The following is a 26,621-nucleotide window of genomic DNA, read 5'->3' on the forward strand; positions in this document are numbered from 1 at the left end:
TAACATATTGTTAGCTTATATATACAAATTATAACCTTTACTTTCAAAAATAACATGTTATTATTGTACAAAAGTTTACAAAACTTTTGTTTCCACTATTTTGTAATTTTCAGTGCCATTTTAATATACGTCTCCTTTTTGTTTGTTTTCATTTCTCCTTTTTGCAGAAAAGATTTAAGGTAATTTCAGCCCACTTTCCTCCAAGTGGGTATAATATATAGAGGAAAGGAAACCTCTGAAATTCATACCATATATATATATATATTTATATATATACATATATGTAAACATATATATATAAAATGAGACCTTTGCTTTATAAACATTAGGTAAGTTTTAACATACTGAGGAATGATGTTTTAAAGAATTCTATTGTAACATAAAAGAACCCTTTAAAAAGTGAAAAGTAACTCCTCCTTCATATAGTATTGTCATGACCATATTCATTCTTATAGGGTAGAATGTTGGTCTTATTGTCTAATATTCCTTCAGTGTCTAGAACTGGTGGTCCATTGTATTTTCTAGGTGAATACTTATGGAGTTGAAATGAATGAAATGGGACAATCCCAAATATTCTATTACTGTTGTCATAGGTTGCGTTGTGATTTCAAATAACATTGATGTAAAAGGCAATAATGGTTAAAAGCTTCTGTTCGGCTCCTTGTTGCTAAGTCCTTAAATGAGATAACTTGGTCTACCTCTTAGTATAATCCTTGAGTACAAATAGTAAATGCTAAATAGATGTTAGCTTTCAGTGATGTGGGCTATTTGTTACTACTTTTTTTTCTCCTTAAACAAAACCATTTTTCTTGACGATTTTCATTTAGATTTTCCAAAATGGAAATAAACTACTTTTTTTAGGAATAATATATAAAGTGTTTATATAGTTGATGGAGAAATAAAATTTACTATATTTTGTAATAAATTGATATATAATTATTATTTTACATAGCCTATATCTCCTAATAGTCTAATGTCTCAGTCATTCATAATGTTTAATGAGAACATATTTTAAAATGAAGTGTGCTACCCAGCCATATATATAATTTATAGTTTTTTCCCATGGTGCTTTTCCTCTAAGCCTTTCAAGCATTCAGTAAGTATTATATAATATGAATCCTTTTAATAAATGAGAAATTTGAAGCGTTGATTAATGAAGTCTGACATTTCCCCTACATGTGGAAGATGTGTGAAAATGATCAAATCATTACTGCTAATTTACATGGCTCTACGTTTGACAGTCATTGGAAATTTGTATCAACCACATCAAGATAAGTCTTGTTCTATGAAAACCATACTGTGGCCTCTGAACAATGGAATTGTCCAGCTCAGTGCTGTTCAATAGAAACAATATGAGCCACATATATGACTTCATAGTTTCTAGTAGCCACATTTAAAAAGTTAAAAGAAACAGGTGAGGTTAATTTTAATAATATATTTTATTTAACTCAAGATATCTAAAGTAATGTCATGTTAATGTACAAACAACATAAAAAGTATTAATGAGATATTTTACATTTTTTCATTCAAAGTCTCAGATCCTGCATGGATTTTACACTCATAATACATCTCAGTTGCAGCTAGTCACACACAGTTCCAGGGCTCAATCACCACGTTTGACTCATGGCTACCATATTGGACAGCACAGCTCTAGTCCACTCCACTACAAAGGCACCAGAGGGCAGCAGTGTGGTAAGAAAAAAAGACAAAGACTAACTTGGAATTGTAGTGTATGATGTCCCTGGCTGTGACATTTGATATTGCTATGGCTATGAATAACTGATTTAGTTTCTCTGGGTCTCAAATTCCTACTCTCTATAATGGAGCTTGTTAATAACTGCCATACTCCTAGAAGAGGTTCTGGGAAAGTTTAAATAAGATATCACCTGTGAAAGTGCTCTGTTAGATCACAAAACACCATACACATGTAAGGCATTATTACTCCTTTTATTGCATATTTGTTCTCATGACTTGCCTAAGGCCACATTCCAAGTTGGTAGGAGAATTAAGGACCGAATCAGGGGTTTCTGACTCCCAACCATCTGCTTCAACTAAAGGCTGTTCATACCAAGCTGGCTTCAAAAACAAAAACAAACCAACCCTCTCCCCCAAAACAAAATACAACCTCTCTCCTCAAACCCGAATTTATTTTATTTTTAAAAAAATGAGGAAGGAAGAGAATGGCAGTAAGAAGTAAATTACATATTGAATTGTTAGGGTCTTCTTGGCCACTGTCATAATGCTCTGCAGGAAAATTATACATACTGGCTATTTATATATCTATACATCAGAATTATAACTATTAAGGACTGAACTTTATTGCTGTCATATAACATAAAACCTTATGTTCTTCAAAGTTTCAAAATACTTCTAAAGTAAACTGCAGTTTCCCCACTCTATCTCCAAAATATGATACAACCATAAGAAAACCCCTCCGTAGCGGGTTTGGTTAACAAAACAGGTATGAATCAATTCAACAGATTGTCCATGGATTATTTCTGGTTACAAATGTAGTTCATTAATTCCCATGGGTAAGACACCACTTCTCTAGTGTGAACCCAAAAGACACATTAATCTCTGAACAGAAAGTGAGAATAATTCAGTTCAGTCCGTATTTATTTGTGCTTACTGTGTATAAGGCACATTAAATGTTTTAATCATATTTATTCCTATAAAAGTTGTCATTTAGAGATATGTTATTTAACTTAAGGAATATATAGACTATGCCTACCAAAATGTATATGGCACATGATTCAGGAATCCATATTTTCAGAAAGTAAAAGGATCAGAAATGAAATTCTAGATTATACTAAAATGTCACATTCTTTACTTTTGAAGGACACACAGAGGATGAGTTATCACAATCTATTTCCATTTTCCCTAATTGTAATTCTATCATGGTTTTCATATTTAAATTTTTGGGCCATTTCCTACATTTATTTCAAATGAATTTCTTCATCGAGTTTTATACTATGTGAAATTAAGCATAAGCGAGTTTTATTTTCACTGACAAGAAGACTATACATTAAAGAAGCTCTTCATTCATTTTCAGTCAATATTCTTTCCTAAAAATGACTATCAACTTGTTATATTTATTAGAAAACTATCATATATATGATTTGGGCCTGCCTGAATTGACCATGTTGAATAAATGCAATTTTTATTTTAATTGCTGTTGATCATTGAGTGAAATAGTGTATTGAGAAACCTTTCTATTTTACTGCTTTTGCACCCCTGTTCAAAAACAAGGCTTAATTTTTTTGAAGTCTAATAAATGTATTTTTTGATATTTTCACCATAACTTTACAGGTAATTTCTCTTCTCTGCCTTATAATAACCAACCATGTTCTACATTTTTATGATTTAGTTTAACATTGTTATTGTAATTTTTTACTGGGTGAGCCCATCAATGGCAGCAAGATTTTGTTACAAAAAAATGCAGCAGCTGAGCCTGCCATTGGTTGCAAGAATTATAAAGTTTCCCTGGATTGAGTTCAGAGCCTTACCCTGACATTGTAACTGTAACCAGAGTCATGACTCTTTCATCACCTTCTCCAAAATATGTGATAGGTTTGAGTCTTACAACCAGTTGTTTAAATGAGCATGTATTTTTTTTATTCAATGGTTTTGCATTATAAACATTTCACTTGTTTAACATCTGGCCTTGATGAAATCCAGCCAAAATAATTAGTGGTACCTACAGTAAAAATGTGATACTTTAGAAGATTGATGAACATCCTTGAATTTCTCCAGGAACTCAGAACGGATTTATTCTGAACTGGATTATGGTCACATGGCCTTAAGTGTAGGGCTTCACTTTCTTGTTCAAGGGGCACCTCCAGCAAGTACATGGAAACCTGAAGAACCTTAATTATTCATTCTTTAAATTACTGAAGAAGATGAAGTAGACTCTAAAAAGTCACTGTACTATAAAATATTAGGAAATATTAAGTTGTGTGTCCAAAAGGCACTCTTAAAACCAGGCGATAGTAACAGGCACACGATGGCTGCGGGTACTATGAGATAATGTCCACCCATCAGAAATGGATGGTATTTTTTTTCTCATCAAAGTTAAAAAGTTAATGATGTACTTCATATAATATATTTTAATTGCTTCTACTGAGATATCAAGGGATAAAAGAGATTCTGGTATATTGTTATTATTTTTCATTGTCAATATATGCAATATCATATGTGGATAAAGCCATTCAATATCATACTCTGTTTCATATTTCCTAGATTGTCTTTAGGAAAATTTAGTACATGCCACTTCGATCATCTGAAAAGAATCATTTCCTCATTACATCTCATAACTTAAAGCAATAAAATACCAGCCAGGAAAAAAAAAAAAAAGAAACCTGACCCAATTAAGAGAAATTAGATAATGGTAGAAAAACACATATAGATATGAAAGGGAGATGATAAGATTATTTTAATTCTCCCATTTGCACTGGAATTATTTATTTTACAAATCTCCAGATCTTTTATTACTTAAAACCCTCTGCTGAATCGTGAAAAGCAGCTGAAGTTAGCAATTTTCCTCTGCAAAACCTAGCTGCTAGCATCTGGTGAACACTTGGGTAACCTAGTCAGGGCCTATGGAAATGATTATTTTAAGACTCTATTCAACATGCCCGGACTTAAAAAAAACACAACACAACAGCTAGAATCACACTCTGCACATGTATCTTACTGTTGGGGATATAAAAACCTGGCATTAGTGGCAATGGCCTCAAGGCTTCTGCAGCAGTGGGGCTGGCGATAGGCGACAGGACAGGCAGGGAGACTGGTTACCCCGGTGTCTGCCAACAGTCCCTCAGCGCCCCGCCCCGCCCCGCCCCGCGGTGACTTCTGCCGCCACTTCCCCTGTGGACCACTGGTGGCCAGGCCACTGCGCTGCCGTCCATCGCTTCTCGCACTTACATTTAGACGTGGCTGCCTGCAGAATCAGGACCAGTGTCCTCGCTTGTGCCTTCTTGTGGCAGCCTGGGGCTGGTTTCTGTCTCTTCACCGGATGCTGTTGTGCTTCCAGAACAGCGTCTGAAGTAGAAAAAAGGAGGATACTTTTACTCTTGTTATTTTCAACCAGTGTGTCCTCCAGAAATTTTAAAACATACAATACCTGATTATTTAAAAGGGGACACTGATCTCTTTTCCCTTAGATGGTCAAGTAAGAAAAAATGACAACAGCTAACATTACAATAGCCGTCCTGTATGAGTGAATCAAAATTATATCTATTTGTTTTGTTGGATCGGCAAAAATATATTTCTTTGGTGTGTCACAGAATTTTGGTAATTAGTTTATGTGAGCCATGAGATGAAAAAGGTTGAAAATTGCTGCTTTTACTCAATTGGAAGGACAACAAGAAGCTGAATTATCAAAGTGTATTGTTTTTGGATCATAGGAGAAATTACATAATAGGAATGTATAAATACACACTTCAATAAAAAATGCTAGCATTCGCCAAAATTTAAATGCACATTTAGAAGATATTAGAGATCTTTTTGTGTTAATAAGGAAAGAGAATACTTTTTGTGTATTTCTATACATGCAAATGCATACTTATTTATTTTTACACATATACTATATATAGTTTCTGTCCAAATAAACAATTTATTATATAACTTTATTGCCTTTCATGGTTATATTATGTGTTAAGTTCTCACTAAAATAGTTCCCATTGATACAGATTTAAGATAATTTAGAAAGGATTTGGGCAGTTGCTACAAAAGCAGTGAATTCATGAGGAAGTTATACCTAAGGGGGAAATTTAGATTTAATTTAGAAAAGTGAACTCTTCCAGCAACACCTTTCCCACCCATTCTGATAGAATAGAGTTTGAGCTAGAAATTATTCTTAGTTATTTATTAAATCAGGTCTGATAGGGCTTTAATTTGGCAACACTGTTAGGTTTGTGTTTGAGCTTTTCATGCAATTTAGTTGAAGATACTTTATGAATCATCTATAATTTAGACTTTTTATGATACAAATCATATGGAATTTAATCCCACTTTAACTGAGTTTCAGAAATTTAACTCTGTGTTTTGGATAACAGACACTTTATTTTGTTTTGTTATACTTTATAGAGATTTGTTTAAGAAGTATCTACATTTATGGTTCTAAAGATTTAAATAGGAACAACTTCAGAGATTTAGATAAACAAAATGATTTGAGCTAAGATTGATTAATTAGGAAATGATTGCATAATTGGGTATCCAGTTTAGACTTTCTGCAATGTGATAGAAGTGGTATACTCTAAAGCAGTGCTAGTCAATAAAATATCCAGTGACAATGGATATGTTATGTATCTGCACTGTTCAACATGCACTAACTGAGCACTTGAAATGTGACCAGAACAAATGTGGAGCTGAATTTTTAGTTTTATTTCATTTTAATTAATTTGAATTTAAATACCCAGTTGAAATGTACAGTTTCTTAGTGTTGTCCTGTAGTCAGTATTCAACATGAAATAAAGTATATTTGAATGTTTTTTAGTTGCCTAATATTTAAAAAAAACATGCATGCCCCCAAAACACAAGGCCCCGGCTCTGGTATGTGACCATCCAGAAGGAGTTCTCATAACTTGTGCATAGGCCTGAAAGGCAAAAAAAAGAGTAGAGTTCTGAACTTTGGCTCAACTTGCACATATTCAGACATAAATAAAATTTGGGTTAGCCATAGATTATTTGAGAACCCTTTGTTTCTGGAAAACCGTCAGATCTCAATTTATCTCTAGTAATAAAGTGCAATGACGGTAAATGGACTCAAGGGCTTGACTTTTCCAGTCCATTTCTCATAAGGTATGACTGGCAGATATGGAGGAGATACTCCACGAACATAGCTGCCTCCATGAAAAAAAAACTCTAGATTCAGACTAGATAGCAAGAACAGGCTGAAAAATACTTTAACTTCCCCCCAAATCATCTTTTCAATAAATATTCATTGAGGACTACTATGTACAAGGCACAATGCTTAATTTTGGAGATAAAATGTTTGGGGGAAAAATAAAGATACAGTTCCAGACCTCATGATGATTAACTGCACTAGATCATAAAAAATTTTTCCCCTTGATGTCTTCTTCCAAAATTAATTTTTTTTTTTTACCTTGGATAGGGTGAAAACAAGAGAAAGATACACAAGATAAATAGAAATTCTGAGGATCTTTATTAGGCGTGTGTCACACATCTTACTCAATTTACTCCTTTCTGCACAGCTTTTACAGTTCTACACCCAGAAAAATGAAAAAAGCAGTTTCTGAAATGCGATAGTAGAAGCAGAAAAAACAAAACAAAACTAAAAAACCTCAATTACCATTTTTAGAACATAAGATGAGCATCACTGGTTAGCATTTATTGAATGTTTACCACATATATTTATAAGGGATTTTTTCCTCTCTATAAGCCAGTAGAATGTACTTTAAAATAATTACTAACTAAAAGATATTTTTTGCTGTTATTTAATGACACTTTTTTTTTACTTTGCCATTTAAAACATTGTAAGCACGAGTGCTACAATCACCACTCATGAAATGAATCAAATTATTCAATTTTCAAGCGCCATTGCAAGACCTGAGGGGAGCTATTAGTTACACAGGAAATATGTAGCTTACTGTGTTTCAGTTATTGTTGGAAGAATAAGCCAGAATGTGACAAAGTACTGAGCAAGAACTATTAAGTCAGATTTCTAGTTTTCCTTCAAAGAGCAGACGCTTAATTCAATGTATGGTTCAATCTGCATTTTTAGATGAATTTTCAAATGTGTCACTAAAGGAAATTTAAGGGTGAAAGTATTAAAAATTAAACTAAATGAATGAAACCACAGTACATAATACTTAAAGTATCTAAAAGCCATAAAGTTGTGTCCCCAAATACATTAATTGATAATATCCTTGATTTTCTAGACGGACGTTTTGAAAATAATTTTTAAAAGCTAACTACAAAACAATGAAAGAAACTAGAGGATAACAAAGTGACACTTTGTTTATATAAATATATTAAAACCAGTTCCATATAAAAAACATTATAAACAAAATTAAAAGGTGAAGGAGAGTTTCCTTTATTCTTTAAAAAAAAATTATATTCTATGGAGCTTGTCCTGTGGTGACACAGTGGATAAAGCTTCAACCTGAAATGCTGAGGTGGCTGGTTTGAAACCCAAACTTGCCTGGTCAAGGCACATATGAGAAGCAACTCTTATGAGTTGATGCTATTTCCCCCTTCTCTCCCTCTCTTCTCTCTCTCAAATCAATAAATAAAATCTATTTTTAATAATTATAACTTTTGGAGATTTTAAGACAAGGCCATAAATTCTTAGATCTCCTTCTGTGTTTCTTCTCATTTAATCTGGCAAGTCTTGTGACTGCTTTGACCAACAGAGCATAGTAGAGGTGGCACTAGGTAGCTTCTGATGCTGGGTCATAAATGACCACAAAAGTGCTACATTATGTAGTGGAATGCTGTCCTTTGGAGCTCTGAGCTTCCAAGTTAGAGGTCTGAATCTCCTGAGTCCACTGTGCAGGGGTCTCCATCCGTAGATGCTCCAGTTGGTGATGCCAGCTTTCCTTCTATCCCTGCCTGTGCACTAAACACGAATAAAACCATTAGATCAGCGGCCCTTTAGATCAGCCAGTTTGCCAGGTAAGTAATCTCTAATAGCAGAAGAACTCCCAGACAAGACCCATAAAACTTTAAGACAAAATAAGATGTTTGGTGCATTCAGTCACTAAATATTGATGTGTGATGTTATACAGATGTAGAAAATTGCAGTATAGCCTCTTGTATGTGTGATATTTTCACAATAAAAAATATACAAATTGAAGGTAAAAGACGCTCTGAGAATTTATTTGCTAAAATTGACAAAGACAGTCTTACTATCCTTCTTATATAAAGAGCTCTTACAAAAACTAAGAACTAACTACTAATACTGTATAAGAAAATTGTCAATTAAATGAACATAAAATTCACAAAAGAAAAATTAAAAAGCCAATAAACATGTAAAAAAAAGTTCAATCTTATTAGTAAGTGAAGAAAATGTGAATTAAACAAATGGTTAAAACTGGTTATCAAATTGGCAAAGATAAAAATAATATTTAATGTTGGTTTCAGTTAAGTGAGAGTATAAATGGCACAAACTTTTGGAAAATAACAATACTGTATATCTAGAGCTTTAAAAATTATCATATTCTTTGACTTTGCTAGAAATCTAGAAATTTAGGTAAGGAAGTAACCAGAAATGAGGCAAAATAGAAAAGGTTTATTATAGTTCATGTTCTAGGAGCAAAAATATGAAAATAATTTATATGCTAATACAATTAAATAAATTATGTACGTCATATTACAGAGTATTATTTTGTTATTTAGAATAAAATTTAAAAGGTATTTTATTTGCTAATGCTGACCTGGGAACACTACATTATTAGAATAGAAAAAAACTGTGACTTCATGTTCACATAGACTAGGCTCTGAATCCTGGATTGGCTACTTACTTTTGCCAGATATTTGCAAATTTGATTTATCTTTCTGAGCTCCAGTTTTAATATAAAAAAAAAATGGAGTTAAATACCTATTCATTGGGCATAGTGATAATTAAATGAAATTATATATAAAAAAGCATAATAAGCCCTGGCCGGTTGGCTCAGCGGTAGAGCGTCGGCCTAGCCTGCGGAGGACCCGGGTTTGATTCCTGGCCAGGGCACACAGGAGAAGCGCCCATTTGCTTCTCCACCCCTCCACCGCGCCTTCCTCTCTGTCTCTCTCTTCCCCTCCCGCAGCCAAGGCTCCATTGGAGCAAGGATGGCCCGGGCACTGGGGATGGCTCTGTGGCCTCTGCCTCAGGCGCTGGATTGGCTCTGGTCGCAACATGGCGACGCCCAGGATGGGCAGAGCATCGCCCCCTGGTGGGCAGAGCGTGGCCCCATGGTGGGCGTGCCGGGTGGATCCCGGTCCGGTGCATGCGGGAGTCTGTCTGACTGTCTCTCCCTGTTTCCAGCTTCAGAAAAATGCAAAAAAAAAAAAAAAAAAAAAAAAGCATAATAGTTTTTCAATAAGTACTATCTCTTTTCTTACAAACAAAGGATACCATCTTTGCTCCATTTCCAAATTCACATTCCTTTCCAAATTCACTGAAGTTTCTTCTACTCTGGCTCTATATAACCTTTTCACCATAGTCTGGGCTCTACACCATAGTCAGAGAGATATTAAAAACAAAACTATGGGCCCTGGCAGGTTGGCTCAGCGGTAGAGTGTCGGCCTGGCGTGCGGGGGACCCGGGTTCGATTCCCAGCCAGGGCACATAGGAGAAGCGCCCATTTGCTTCTCCACCCCCTCCCCCTCCTTCCTCTCTGTCTCTCTCTTCCCCTCCTGCAGCCAAGGCTCCATTGGAGCAAAGATGGCCCGGGCGCTGGGGATGGCTCCTTGGCCTCTGCCCCAGGCGCTAGAGTGGCTCTGGTGGCAACAGAGCGACGCCCCGGATGGGCAGAGCATCGCCCCCTGGTGGGCAGAGCGTCGCCCCTGGTGGGCGTGCCAGGTGGATCCCGGTCAGGCGCATGCGGGAGTCTGTCTGACTGTCTCTCCCCGTTTCCAGCTTCAGAAAAATACAAAAAACAAAACAAAACAAAACTATGAGTTAAGTTTCTTGTTTACAATTCTTCAATCATTCTAATTGCATAAAAATGCATATACTCTTATTTCACTCTCTATCAGCATATGTGATAAACTTTGAAAAAGTTAATCAGATCATGCCATTCTCCTGCTTAAGATGCCCACCCTTTGCATCCAATAGCTCCCTGGACTACAAACAGAAACTTGTTGTTTTGGCTTCCATGCCTCATGTGATTTCATTTTGCTTACAATTTTGCCCCCTTTCCCCCCCTTGCCCTCTATTTTCTGGCCACAGTGGCCTCCTCCTTACAAAAAATACCATGCTAGTCTCCACCTTCAGGCCTTTGCTGTTCTGTGGGGCCCTTCACCATTTTAATTTCAACTTGAATATCACTACTTCAGAGACGTTTCTCATGACCATCCATCTAAAGTCAACCACTCATCTTCATGTCTCTCTAATTCTCTTTAATTCTGTAGAAAGTTATATCTTCCTTATTTAATGATACATTATATTCATTTATAGTCTGCCTTAACCAACCCTTCCTCTTTCCCACCCTTCTTTGAGAGCAGGGAACTTGTTTATTTTGTTTATTGTAACATCCCTTGCAACCAGAAATGAGATTGGCACACAGTAGGTGTTCTGTAAATATTTGCTGAATACCTTGCAAAAACCTTTTGTACTTCTGAAACACAGAACTTAGCTGTATAGGAAAAAAACAGCATTTGGCATCACTTAAGAAAAACAGATATTGTGAATTATATGGGATTTTTTAAAAGCTTCGATGGTTCTGATTACAGTTATGTACATTGCTTCAATTTTGTAAAAAAGAAAAACCCATGAACAAAATCACAACAGCATGAAATTATTTCAAGGGTATGATGCGAGCTCCTCTGTCAGATCAGATACTTTTAAAGCTATACAACACCTCAACAGGCCCCTTGCTTTGAAATGAAGAATGTGCACCTCCCATTTATATTTTTATTCCTGTTGAATATGTGATCTACTTACTAGATAAGAAAATCCCCTTTCAACAATGAAAGTGTTGAAAACAAGATTTCATTTTTTGAGGCTGGCTTAATACAAGTTTCTAGAATGAGGAGTTGTCTAATTACCTTATTGGGTGGATGAGAGTTAAAGCTGTTCCTTTTTGTAATATATAGTATAGTGACTATAATTAAGAATTGTGTATTATATATTTGAAAGTTACTAAAAGAGATATTAAAAATTCTCATCACAAGAAAAGTTTTTTAACTATGTTTGGTGATGAGTGATAACTAGACTTATTGTGGTGATCATTTCATACACATATAATATATACAAATATAGATTTAATATGTTATACACCTAAAACTAATATGTTATATGTCAATTATATCTCAATAAGAAAAACAAAAAACAAAACAAAACTGTTACTCTTAGTGCCATTTACTCTGAGATACAGAAACCTTAGTGTTTGGGTTTCAATGGCCTGTTATGATCATAAGACTCTATAGTAAGAAATCTATTTCTATAAAGTCTATGTGAGGCCCTGGCCGGTTGGCTCAGTGGTAGAGCATTGGCCTGGCATGCGGAAGTCCCGGGTTTAATTTCCAGCCAGGGCACACAGGACAAGCGCCCATCTGCTTCTCCACCCCTCCCCCTTTCCTTCCTCTCTGTCTCTCTCTTCTCCTCCTGCAGCCGAGGCTCCATTGGAGCAAAGATGGCCTGGGTGCTGGGGATGGCTCCATGGCCTCTGCCTCAGGCGCTAGAGTGGCTCTGGTCACAATGGAGCGCCGCCCCTGATGGGCAGAGCATCGCCCCCTGGTGGGCGTGCCGCGTGGATCCCAGTTGGGCGCATGCGGGAGTCTGTCTGACTGCCTCCCCGTTTCCAGCTTCAGAAAAATACAAAAAAAAAAAAAAATCTATGTGAAAAATCTGGATTGCTATTTATAGACATACCGTACTACTTCAGAAATTATATAACATTCAAACACTCAGGTACAAGTTTTAATGTATATTTCAACATAGTCTATTCCACTACTTTTGAATTTCCTCTGCAAAGCAGGCTGACCACATTTTTATGATTCTTGAAGGGAAAGGATATACACATTTATTAAACACATCCTTTGGGCCAGTCTCCTTGCTGAGTGTGTTATCTATATATTCTCATTTAATTTTTACAACCACAAATGAGTTAAGGCAATGAGAAGACAGACTCCATTCTTTCACACAAGGTCGCAAAACAAAGGAACTGCCTAATTGACATTATCCCAGAATTAGTTTCAGGGTTTTCAAGGGACACTATATTTCACTTCACTGATTCATGGACGTTGTCTGAAGCACAACAAATAACCATTGATCAGCAACATCATTATAATGGGTACAAGATTTCCATAAGAACTGTGCATCTGGGTTGTTTAGAAATTCTACGACTTAGAAAAAGATAATTGGGTGAGGCACCTTAAGGTTCCTGGAAACTAATCTTATTGTCTTATGGAGTAGTACATCTGATTTGGTTTCATTGCATTAACAATGTTTGGAGAGCTGGAGGAAGGGGTGGGAGGGTCTATTTCCCTTTCTCCACCTATCCAAAAGAACTCCTTAATTACTCAGCTGACTTGTAACAAAAACTTAAGGTTGCAGAGTCTCAGTAAAATTCTAGAATTGAGAATTCCAATGATATGAAAACAGGATCAATTCTAAACTAACAAATAATCCTGACCAATCAGAAAAAAGAAGAAAAAAAATTTAAGGTTGTATTAAGCCACCATTGGAGGTCTGGATTGCTGAATCAACCACTGGTCTTCTTTTAAGTACATATGATTAGGTAAACATTAGTTTTCCTTTTTTATAAAACCTACGTTATGGTTTCATTACAGTATTCAATGATCACAGAGTTCAAAGAAACTGAGTCTAAATGTTGTGGTAGTAAAAGGATTGAAAAGATCTAAATATCTACAGTATATCTGAAATCTTTGGATTCTATTAGTTTGGAATAATAAAAGTGAAATAGAGAATTGAATTAACACTTTAATACATGAATAAATTTGAGAGATAGTGACTTTAGTTCAGAGAACTGGAGAGCAATAACTTCACAGGTTGGAATCTAAAATTAGGCCCTTACAATACAACTAAAGTGGCAATATTTGATAGGAAATGGTCTATGAGATACATATTTCAGGTGCTTCCTTCTGACACTTTTGTAATAAATGGAAATATATCAAGTGCTTTCCAGAAGTCCCTTATCCTTGCTGAAAAAATAGAAATGGTTAAATTATAACCCCTTTCAAATGAAACCACTGGATGAACCTTCAGACAGGATAAAATACTGAAAAATCTAATGATGATTCCAGGTTTGGCCAGAGATTTTCTAAATCATAGAGTTCAGGAAAAAGTTTAAGACCATATTTTTGTAAGGTAAGTATTCAAAGAGAATCTTAATACGCAGCTACTTTCAGTTACCAAGATATTTGACATTATAGATCTATGCTTAAACTGAACTAAAAAGTGCAAATAAGTGGGCTCCTTTGTTTAGATAAGTCTATTGTGATATTCTTGTTCAATTGTCTTGTCATTTGTGATACAACCTTTTCATATATTCATCCATACAATGAACTGATTGATTAATCAAACATTATACCTCATCTAGGATGACTTGTAAAGCAATCTGTTTTGAAAAACTTTAAAAAAAGAAGCCTTGGGTGAGTGGAATTTGACTTAGCTTTTCTTCCAATTAAAAGTTAATTTACTCTTGCTGTAGACTAATTGGTGATACCAATTCAGTAATGTTAACTAATAAAATGATGCCCTGAAATAATTTCATGTACCTTTGAGATAAATGTGAAAATCTTCAAGTGTATTTTTGTAGTCACTTGTCTTGTTTAATAACTATGATACAGACTGTGGTAGAAGAAAGCAGGAAGGAGAAAAAAAATGTGTTGTTTTTGTCGGGGATATGATCGAGTTTCTGGAACACTTCAAAACCTTCATAGGAAGAGCAGGATGAGAACCAGACTCTCTTGAGACACAGAATGAAGATCAGTTCCAATTTTGGTGGAAAAATGTTCTAGACGATAGTTTTTTTGCAGTTGAATGTGATAGTTCCACCTACGTCCATAACAAAATATATTGCCTATAATCAAGGTCAAATTTGTTTTCCACAGAAAGCCCTCTCCTCTGAAAAAACATGTTAGTCTAAATTAAGCCATAACTCAGTAGTAATATTAGTAGTTACTAGTTAGTGGAAATATCTTAAATGGCAGGCTCTATGCTAAATATATTAAGTGATATATTTATATCATTCAATCTCCACCATGATTCTACAATAAAACAATTTTCTTATTTATATTTAATAGTTTAATAAAACTTTAAGTTAACTAATCACATACACACACATTTTGAAAATACAATCTAGGTCCTGGCCAGTCAGCTCAGCAGTAGAGCATTGGCCCAGTGTGTGGAATTTCCAGGTTCGATTCCTGATCAGGGCACACAGGAGAAGAGACCATCTGCTTCTCCACCTTCCCTCCTTCTTCTCTCGCTTTCTCTTTTTCTTTCCTGCAGCCATGGCTTGAATGGTTTGAGCAAAGTTGGCCCTGTGCACTGAGGATGGCTCCATGGCCTAGCCTTAGGCACTAAAAATAGCTCAGTGGCTGAGCAATGGAGCAGATGTTCAGAGCATTGCACAATAGGGGGCTTGGCAGGTGGATCCCAGTTGGGGTGCATGCAGGAGTCTGTCTCTCTGCCTCTCCACCTCTCACTTAATAAAAAAAAGAAAATACAGTCTATGTTTTGCTTTCCTCTGTCTCCACAGCACACAGTGAGTGGCTCATAATTGGTGTCTAGAAAATATTTGTTTAATGAAACAGAATGTTATTTCCTGTGCTTACCCTGAGGGAAGAGTTTTTCATCCATCACTTTGTCTTTTGTTGTAACTTTGAAGGCTTAAGAATGGACAGATACTGAAAATGTTTAACCTGACTGAGAAATGTGGATCAACTCATCTCTGACCTCTTAGGTCAGTGAGAAAGGCTGGTTAAAGGAAGGTTTGAGGGAGGATGTGTGGAGATTGGTGGGAAGGAAGAAATATTAATTCTGATGAAAATAAACCTTGTTCTTTCTGGGCCATAAACGTAAAGAAATGAGAAGACCAAGATATTGTGAAGTTGATAGTCATTTATGGAATGTCTGAAATATAAGAACCTTTCATAGCAATAGGTACTAACAGATGGTGCTCTGGGCTGAGAGCTGCAACAAGACTGCATTTACACAAGCAAGAAAGGCACACCATGGTGTAGGACAAGCTCTCAAATTAAGTGCAGTCTTGTTTTCTGTGAGTTTCAGGTCCTGGTCTATTAGGTTTTCCAGTTGTTGATTGTACCCTGTCCATACTGCTCAGTTTCCAATGGTCCCTGACACCCATTATGACTTTGGTGTGTGACATAGGGATGAAAGAGATGCTACAAACTCTGTCTTCTTTCTAGTTTTGATTAATCCACAGAGTTTTTTTTGTCTTGTTTTTGCTTTTTTGAGCACCTAGTCATGCCAAAAACCATCACTGTCAAGAAAAGTCATGCGGTGTCCAACTGCGTGTACATGCACAGTACTATGCGTGGCAAGTTAAACAGATTCCATTCCTCGCCTCCAGGAGTTCGCAATAAAAACCAGACAATAGACATGGTGCACACAACGGGGCAAACAGACATACAGCTGTATAAACAGAGAAGTACAACAAATTAGAGAATTTTGGTATAAACTGTGAGTACAAGTGTTGCTTGTATGCTGGAAATAGAAGGAAATTTTGTAAGTTGAAGGGAACTTGCTGGATTCTGCGTGAGGATAAGGAAGGAGAGGGTGATGGTGGTGGTGAAATCATACTGCTTATTTAACTTTTTAACAATTATTTATTGATTTGAGAGAGAAAGAGAGAGAGAGAGAGAGAGAAACATGGATTTGTTGTTGCACTTACTTATGAATTAGTTAACTCTTGTATGTGCCCTGCCTGGGAATCGAATCTGCAAACTTTGTGTATCAGGACGATGCTCCAACCAACTGAACCACCTGGCCGAATCCATTCTGCTTATTTAAATTAAGAGGGAAAAAGTTTTCCTTTGGAATGGGTTTGGGGGAGACTTTTACTTCTGCAGGTATCTCCTCTGAGGGTATATATACTGCTACTAATGCTACTAAAGCCTAGATTCAGTTGTAACCAGCTTAAAGAAGAAAAAAAAATTTAAAGTATTAATCAAGGGATAGTCTGCCAGAGAGATTTCATAAGCCTTCTTTCCACTGGAAACTAGGCTAAAAAGAAAATAAAAACCAGAATGTACTATAATTGTACATTCCACTTACAAGCAACTAGCACATGACAATTGATTTTCCAAGGAAGTGATTACTTTGAGTATTTCTCTTTCTTTTTCTTTCCTTCTTTCCTCCCTCCCTTCCTTCCTTCCTTCCTTCCTTCCTTCCTTCCTTCCTTCCTTCCTTCCTTCCTTCCTTCCTTCCTTCCTCTTTCCCTCCCTCCCCTTCTCCCTCCTTCCCTCCCTCCCTTCCTCCTTCTTTCCCTCTTTCCCTCCCTTCCTTCCTTCCTTCCTTCCTTCCTTCCTTCCTTCCTTCCTTCCTTCCTTCCTTCCTTCCTTCCTTCCTTCCTTCCTCTTTCTTTCTTTCTTTCTTTCTTTCTTTCTTTCTTTCTTTCTTTCTTTCTTTCTTTCTTTCTTTCTTTCTTTCTTTCTTCTTTCTTTCTTTCTTCCTTAGGCACCATTTTTTGGCCATTGTGTAGCACTTACTGTAATCTTTGACATCTGAACATTGTCAGGGGTTAATCTGTATTTGCAGAATTCAGCTGAAAGCAAATTCCAGGCAGATCTCTACCTCAATCACTTTGGACTGATAGGTATCTCTCATCTATTAAATATATCCAGATAGGAAATTTGAAAACCTCATCAGGAATCTTTACCAGGGTTTATAAAACCTTCACTGCCAATAAGATCTTTCCATCTAACTTAAATTCCTTTGGTTGAGATTTAAATTCATTTCCTCTTCCCCCTCCCTCATTAGAGAGGAGAGTACTAACCTCAATAGCCATTTCTCTAAATACAGCTAGCTGTTCAACACACTTTAAGGCTTCTTTGCTAGACACATAAGACTTCAATTTCAGATGACATCTATTTATATATATTTTTTTACTTTGACCTCTGGCTTTTTCTTGTCTTTCTTAATTAAAAAATATTCAATGATTTTAGAGATAAAAAAGGGAGAAAGACAGACAAACAGAAATATCGATCTGTTTCTGTATGTGCCTAGATCGGAGATCAAACTGGCAACCTTTGCATATCAGGATGATGCTCATATCTGGCCAGGGTTTACCTTGGTCTTTGGCTTTTTCTCAAACTAAGGTAATCTGAGCAGATTTCTTAAAATTGAGAGTTTCTATAATTGATTACATGAGGTTCATTCTATAAACATTGACATATCAATATATTCTATTTTTCTAGTTCTAATCAGTTCTTCTTATCCATTAGGTCATAACAATCTAAAAGAACATTGGAATTTACATCATCTGCTCTCTTAGCATGGGTGAGATGGCAGTCTTAATATATCAGTGACCACACCCATCTCTTAATACCTTGGGTGAGCAGTTCACCTCTAGGTATCACGGCGGAGGGAATGGGAGAGCAGTTCACCCCGAGGTATCACGGTGGGAGGAATGCCTTGTTTTTTTTGCAACTATAAAATGAGAAATTGGACAAAGTGATTTTTAAGGATTTTTCCACCTTAAGGGCCAGCAATTCTATGAGTATGTTCTAAGTGGTCATTGGGTCAAAAAGAACAGCTATTTTCTAACTACATTATATTTTTCCCAGAAAGGTCAATGTGTATCATCTTATCACTGATTTCTCAATCAAGAACCTCTAAACTCTATTTTTAAAAATATTAAATTGAGTTTTAACTTACATATTTCAATATTGTTTTCTCAGGTAGCTATTCCTGTTTATATGATACAGTACATTAATGCTAAGGGTGTGTGTGTTTTGAATATGTTAAATGATTTTTTTCAGTTTATTATTACCTCATTGTTTTTACAAGGCCACAGATATCATATATGATTATTTTTATTACATAGCTGTTAGCCCACTGGGAAGGAGGCTGTAATTCTCCCATTTCCTCTCTCCACATGAATATGTTTCCTGTCTTTCGTGCCCTGGGACTTTTAAAGTCTATTCTAACAAAATGAGCATTTTCAGAATATGATGACACATAGAGTTTGCTTTAGAAAATGACTCCTTATTTCAAACACTTAAGAAATATGAAATTTAAAAAATTTTAGTATTGAAAGAATTTTCAAAAGTAGGGCACTTAAAAAAAAAGTCTATGGCAGAATTATTTTTGAGGTGGAACACTTTCTCCAGTGATTCTTTTATTAAGTGATCAATTTTCATTTCATTTCATTTTAAACTTTTGCTGAACTTTGAATTAAGCATCACAAAGCACACCAAGGTTAGCCATATCACCTCCCTCACTTAAAATAAGTGTCTGCTGAAATATTCTCAGGGATTCTATGATAAAGATGGATATTTTTTTGCACTCTTTTACTTTTTGTGCATCAGCCCAGCCTGCTCTTGCCCCTTCTCTTGCAGACACACCTTACTTTTAAGTCATTTTTTGCTTGACTTGAAAAATGTTCTTCATCAAACCTAATGGCTAATTAAACAAGGGAAGTCCAAATTTAATCATACTCCAGATAGCAAAATAAGATGAATAAGTGTACAACTCGAGCCATTCTTCTTCTATTATGGTCTTTTTCTATAAAGGGCGCCAGCCATTTCTTTTCTGCAGCAACAATACATCTACCTGGGATTTCAGCTACTCCTCACAAAAATTAGTGGATCAGGGAACATGCAGATACTCCAGTACTTTTAGCCTTTCGTAGAGTGCATTTTCACCAATGAAATAAAAGTTGGTTTTGCATCTCATTTGCATAATCAAATAACTTTCTTTGATTTGTCGTTTGCTTTTCTGATGTTTTGTTTAATTAAAAAAATCAAATGCTTCTTTTTTTTATCACTTTATATGCATTTTGAAATATGCCCTAATTTTTGTGAGCAGTGTATTTCCTTTGACCTCCTGTGCACATTACCTTGCCCCCCTATCTTCCTCTCTCTCTCAGTCCAGCAGCCTCCAGGCCACCATGGTGGCTTTTGTACCAGCTGAGCACAAAGCAAGTGCTCTGGACTCACTGGCTGGCTGAATGGCCTGTTTAGCAATCTGCTAACACTTCCAATGATTCTTTTCATGTTTTTGTTCCATCTTGCACTACATAGCTCACACTACATGTCCCTGAGTAACCCTTAGGTAGTAGGTGTGCCTCTTGGCTTTGGTGTTGAAGTTAGTGGCATGGCGTGCTTGCGCTCTCCTATCCTTAGTACTACTTTTGAAAGTCTGAGTAGTTTTCGAGAATGCTCTCTGCCACACCTCTCATCTTTCATCCCTTTTATTTCTTCCAGTTCTCCACTCCTCTGCTGCCCCTTGCTCACTGCCTCTTTTCCTCCATCCCTCTCAGCACACTGGAATCGCAAACAACGCAGCAAAGGGAAGGTGGGACTAAGAGAATCATTGAGAAGGTCACTCTCCCATTTGACTTGGTTCTCAGAAACTCTTCACCACTTTTCTAAGGTCTCAACTTAAGTGGATTTTTCCTTCCAGTTTAATTTCAAAAACACAGATTTTTTTTTTTTTTTTTTTTAGCTGATAGTCCAGTACTAGGCTGCAGGTTTTGAACACACGGCTTATTCTTTCATTTTCCTGATAAACTAAGACACTAAGTAGCTCATTCTGCAGAGATAAACCAGTTTATATATGGCTCACAGTGATGGAAAAGATTGTTTTAATTTAGGTTCTCTCAGGCATTAGGCCAACTTACATGATATATTTGTATGAAAGGCTGCTTTTTTAGTGAATATAAATCCCTTGACATGCCCTATCAAAAGTCTACATTATTATTATCCTTATGTAATATTATCATGTTGAATTCCAAGAAAGAAAACTTCAGGTTAGCTGGGGGGTCATATAGGAAGCCATCCAGAATAATACTGTATACATGCACAGTAAAAATTAGTATCAAGAACATGTTAAATGGAAGGTCTATAGAATTCCGGAGCTTTTATGTTTTACCTCTTGCCACTTACCTCTTTCCCTAAAAATTCACTTGCCATTTAATATTTTAAAAATGCTATAAAAGATATATTCAAGCTGAAGCTGGGTTGGCCATGTACAAAAAGTTACTTTGCTTCTTGTGCAATAACCTTAGCAGAGAGAGAGATGAACTGGTTGAATATGGTATTGGAGAGGTAGCCAAATGAGAAGTTTTATGATAAAGGTGATAGATCTAATTGGATCTAATCTCAACAAGAACTGTTTCCTAATAGGCTTTGGGTCCATAAGGTTGAAAATAGCTTGCATCTTAGAGACCACTTTCATAAAGCAGGTCAAAGATAGGCCTGGACCTGAAAACCAGAAGTAATTAGATATAATTCTAGCAATGTGGACTCACAAATGTGCAAATAGGCAAACACATGTCAAAGTTAATCTAGCTGAAAGCGAATGTGAGAACTCTGAGAACCCAGTGAGACTGACGAAGCGCTACAGCCCTTTTTAATGCCCCCTTGCTATTAGGATCGCATCACATCCCTGGTACTGCACCCATTGACTTCTGAAGCTTCCTTTCATCGCTCTCTCCTCATTTCATTTATATGAAACTACATCCAGTTAAAGAAGTGAACGTACTCTCTAACCCTCTGAACTTGCCATATACTCTTACTTCTAATTTGCCAGGTTAATAGATCTTTCATGTTTAAGCTTAAATGGAACAGGGATAGCTTTGTCTGTTCCCTTGATTTTGGATTAGTAGTCCTTCACACCTTCTCCCAAATGCCCTGTACCACCTTATCAGAACAATCTCTCTGTATAAGAATTGCCTGTTGACTTGTCTGCCTTCTCTTCATGTCCCCCTTTCCTCCTTATCAGACCTGAAGATTAGGATGCCCTCTTGCTTCCTACTGTAGGCTTGAGGGCCTGCGACACTGTAAGGCTGTCGTGAGGAATAAATGGAACCATTGGTCCATTCAGCAATTATTTACTCACTGTTCACTGTAGTCTAGGAACTCCTCTTGGTGTTTGAAACATATCAATGAACATAGTCATAAATTTTTACAAAGTTTGTATCTGCTAAAATATTTATAATTTGTTCAGTTCAGTGCCTGACATATTGTAAATAATAATAATAATAGTAATGATAAATAGTTATTTGCTGAGCGCTTACAATGTGTTCTTCACAATGTTCTTTTTACGTATTAATTTTAATCCTTCAAACAAATCTCTGAGTTTAGTACTGTCATTACTCATACTTAATAAGTAAGGAAAGTAAGAAATGTTAAGTAAATAAATCGTCCACACAATTAAGAAGTCGTGTGAGATACATGCCATTGAATCAGCTCCAATATCTGGTGACCCTATGAATGAATGGTGTCCATTAAAGTCTGTCCTCAACAGCCCTGCTCAGCTCCTGTAAACTCATACCTATGGCTTTTTTTAATGAAGTCAACCCATTTTACATTTGGTCTTCTTCTTTTCCTGCTGTCTTCTATTTTCCCCAGCATTACTGTCTTTTCCAAAGAAACGTACTTCTCATGAGGTGCATGAAGTAGAATAGCTTCAGTTTTGTCATTTTTGCCGCCAGTGATGTTTCAGGCTTAATTTGCTCAAGGACACACTTGTTCATCTTTCTGGTGGTCCATGGAACTCTCCTCAACACCATAGTTCAAATGAATCATTTTTTTTCTTATTAGTCTTCCTCACTGTCTAATTTTCACATCCATACATAGTAATTGGGAATATGAAGGTTTGACGATCTTATCCTTGGTCTTTAATGACACATCTTTGCTCTCGATTATCTTTCCTAATTCTTCCATCACTGCCCTTCTGAGTCTCAGCCTTCCGTTGATTTATTGGCTGCAGTATCCATTTGAATTGATGACTGAACCAAGGCAAGCAAAAATCTTTAATGATTTATATATATTTTAGTGAGCTTGAGAGAAAGAGAGGGAGAGAGATGAAAAGGATCAATCTGTAGTTGCATCACTAGTTGTTCATTGATTGTTCCTATTATGTGCCTTGACTAGGGGGTTTAAGCCAAGTCAGTGATCCTTTGCTCAAGCCAGTGACTCCGTGCTCAAGTCAGTAACCCTGTGCTTGAGCTGGCTAGCCTGCATTCAAGTCGAATGAGCCTGTGCCAAGCCAGCAATCTTGGGGTTTTGAACCTGGGACTTCAGCATTCCAGGTTGATGCTCTCTCAATTGTTGCCTGATTGGTTCCACCACAATTTTGATATGTTCATTGCTTATGTCAAAGTTGTGTATTTATTCAGTAGTCATGATTTTTGTGTTCTTGATCTTTAAATATAACCCTGATTTGATATTTTCTTCTTTCACTTTCATCAGAAGTTGTTCAAATTATTGCTTTCTTCCAGTACGATAGTTTCTGTTTATCTTAAGTTATCCACCAATTTTCACTCTTCAATGAACCCAGAATTCAAACCCAGACTGTTTGACACTTGAACTTGGGTTCTTAACATTTTTATTATATTTTTTAATATTTAATACTCTAGTACCATCATTATGATTGTCACAAGGCACTTAATAAATACATGCTAAATAAAAAGAATCTGGAATAAGAAAGTTTCTTAAGATGTGCCAATTATACATCATATTTATATAACAAAGGTGTGGCATTCTGCAAGTAAGTATGCTATTGATTTATGGCTCACACAGTGTTCCATATTACTCACTTTTCATCACATGGACTTAAACTTTTTCCTATTTATAAAAAAATGTTTACTTCCAAGGACAGGACTTAGTGCCACAAATGAACACTGCAGAAGTAGAAACTCATTTAGAAACAACTGCAGTCCAGTCACATTGCAGTTTCAATTTTCTCTAAATTATAAAGGAAAGATTGAAGGATGGGATTAGAAGAAGCCTATCTGCTTTCCTTCCTTGACTTTTTTAAAAATTGATTCATATTAGTACAAAACCTCAATCAAAATTGCCAGCTTTAATATTTTGCATTTGTTTTTGTGTATTCTCACAAGTTAATCAAGAATAATTAAAGAAGTAAGAAAATGTTTGTTCTCCTCTCTGCCCCTTACTCACAGTTCCCTGAGTATTAATTGAATACCTACTATGAGCTCATTCATCAGAGTATTCTGCTCCACTAAAATTAGATAATCCTGAGTCATGGTAATGGTCTTCAAGCGGCCATAAGTCTAACTGGGAAGATAAGATGTACACAAGAAATGGAGAAAACTTCATATACAGTAGATAATTGTGTTATCAGTTGTGTATACTAGCTTTGTGGACTGTAGGATTTCAGAAGAAAGGGAGATTTATGAAAGCCAGAGAAGTGAGGGAAGATAACATAGCAGAGATGGGAAACTGGGTCTTACATAGTGAATAGAAATTGGGTAAATGAAGAGGAAAAGGGAGATTATTGTGAATATGGGGAAAGATCTGGCAGTGGAATAAAAGTCTGTGAGATCATGAAGACGCTAGTCTGTCTGGCTAGAAAAAAATAAACGTGTTGAAAATTGATGAACAGTACGTATCCATGTAGTGAAGGATAGCTAGAATAACAAGCAGAACAGTAATAAAAAACCGAGAGTGAGACGGGCCCCTAGGGAGTATCAAAATTGGGCAATTCTATTTACAACAAATAATCTAGCTCCAATTTGTCACTGGTTTGTAATACTGGGCAAGTCAAGCTCTCTGAAAGATCATCATTAGTTAAAAGCATCAGAACCATCACTGGAGTAGAAGAGGTTTTAAGTTATGAATCTAATTAAGACTTGATCTTCTTCTAACGTTAGCTCTTCACTAAGTTGCATAACTTTGTGAAAGTTACTTATCTTAGTTGGGCCTCAGTTTTCACATTTGTAAATAATAAGAGTTGAACTATTTAATTTTTATTTCCTTTCCTTCTTCCTTCCTTCCTTCCTTCCCTCCTTCCTTCCTTCCTTCCTTCCTTCCTTCCTTCCTTCCTTCCTTCCTTCCTTCCTTCCTTCCTTCTTTCCTTCCTTTTCTTCCTTTCATCCTTCTTTCCTCCTTTTCTTCCTTCCTTCCTTCCTCCTTCCCTCCCTCCCTCCCTCTCTCCCTCCTTTTCTTTCTCTCTCCCTTTCTTTCTTTCTTTCTTTCTTTCTTTCTTTCTTTCTTTCTTTCTTTCTTTCTTTCTTTCTTTCTTTCTTTCTTTCTTTTAGTGAGAGGAAGGGAGGCAGAGGCAGACTCTTGCATGTGCCCAGACAGGGATCCACCCGGCAAGCCTACAAGGAGGTGATGCTATGCCCATCTTGGGCCCTTGCTTTGTTGCAACTGGAGCCATTTTTAGTGCCTGAGGAGGAGGCCATGGGGTCTTCCTCAGCACTTGGGCCAACTTTCCCTAATTGAGCCATGGCTGCAGAAGGGGAGGAAGAGAGAGAGAGAGAGAGAGAGAGAGAGAGAGAGAGAGAGAGAGAAGCAAGAGGGAGAGGAGTGGAGAAGCAGATCAGTGCTTCTCCTGTGTGCCCTGGTTGGGAATTGAACCCAGGACATCCACAGGCTGGGCTGACACTCTACCACTGAGCCAACTGGCCAGGGCCTGAACTACTTAATTTCTAATGAAACTTTGAGCTCTAAGACCTATGACTTTATGATTACTTCTTCATTTTTTTACCCATGTCATCTTTTATAATTGATGTACTAGAATGGATTTTCAGACTAAACTCAACTAAGAGACTGAATTTTTCTTAAATGGGTTGTTCAATGTAGTATGTTGGATGTGTTATACCTTTATGTGACCATGAACAGTCAAATCCTAAGATCAAAGATTTTCAGCTAAAATAAGTCTTGCCAGCTAGAGGCTAAAATGGAAAACAGCACTCAGTCAATTAATGGAGTGATGTTGATGATCATTATAATAAATAATATATGCCATTTACTGAATGTTTACTTTGCACCAGGAATTTACATGTAATATGTGTCATTTATATAACAACACTTTACTAAATATTATCTTCTACTTATTGCACAAAACACAGAGTTTAATAACTTTCCCAGTCACCTAACTCACCAGTAGCAATGCTGAGACTCAATTCCAGGGCTGGCCACAAATAAAACTACACTCTTTTTTTTTTTTAACTGAGAAAATCCTGGCTCATTAAAGGATTCAAGAGCATATATTGCTAAATCTTAACATAGGTCCTATTCATATGAAGCTGGGAAAATTGGAAGCATATAAGAAAGCACATAAGAAAGAAGAATTAGACCCCTTAGAAATAATTAGGATTTTTGTAAAAATTCCTTATTACATTTAGTCCAGAAAGTCAAATGCCATGGCTGGAATTTAAAAGGGACTGAACAATCTTATGACTAATAATGGCATCTGTAGTCATGAGGATTCAGACAAAAAAGGAGCAAACAAAGAGATTTAAGGTCAGAAATTCAGCACCAAGTGTTAAGAGAATACTTCCCCCTACCCCCTAAGTTCAAATGTCAAGCAAAGAAACACTGAGGATTGACTACAATTGTGCCTTGTGCCATTATGAGATCTTCTGAAGAGAAGTGAGACGAATTATCTGATCTGACAGGAAGGCCACCTACTACATTTTCTGTCTGGGTTTCTATTTTTTCCAGCATTGTTGACCAGGTGTTTTAATTGAAATTCTCATTTTTAATAAGCTTTCTTTTTGTGGTACATTTTACAGTGTGCATAGAAAAATTCCACTGTCAGTATTAGCAAATGGATCTATGTGTTATTTTCAGGGAGTCAATGAATTTGCATTTTGGTTCTAATCGTTCTGACAGAATGTTTGTCTTAAAAGTAATAATTTCCAGTGTAACTCCATGGTACTTATTCAAGACATCAGTTCGATGGATGAACTTTCACAGGCTGATGGAATTCAGATAAACAGGGTGCTTCCCAACCAAAGTGAGAATTATAATACTCAGAGAAATCTTCT

General features: G+C 36.3%; 1 protein-coding gene across 2 annotated transcripts in view; it reads right to left on the bottom strand.

The window, feature by feature from the left end:
* COL8A1 (collagen type VIII alpha 1 chain) overlaps positions 1-26,621 on the bottom strand; it is a 169,741-nt gene that overhangs the window by 56,851 nt on the left and 86,269 nt on the right. For both annotated transcript variants that reach the window (XM_066241308.1, XM_066241307.1), the window contains exon 2: positions 4,924-5,040. The gene's annotated coding sequence lies outside the window, so the exon portion shown is untranslated. The remainder of the gene's footprint in view (positions 1-4,923; positions 5,041-26,621) is intronic.

The sequence above is a fragment of the Saccopteryx bilineata genome, chromosome 8, assembly GCF_036850765.1.
Source record: "Saccopteryx bilineata isolate mSacBil1 chromosome 8, mSacBil1_pri_phased_curated, whole genome shotgun sequence".
In the NCBI taxonomy this organism is placed as follows: domain Eukaryota; kingdom Metazoa; phylum Chordata; class Mammalia; order Chiroptera; family Emballonuridae; genus Saccopteryx; species Saccopteryx bilineata.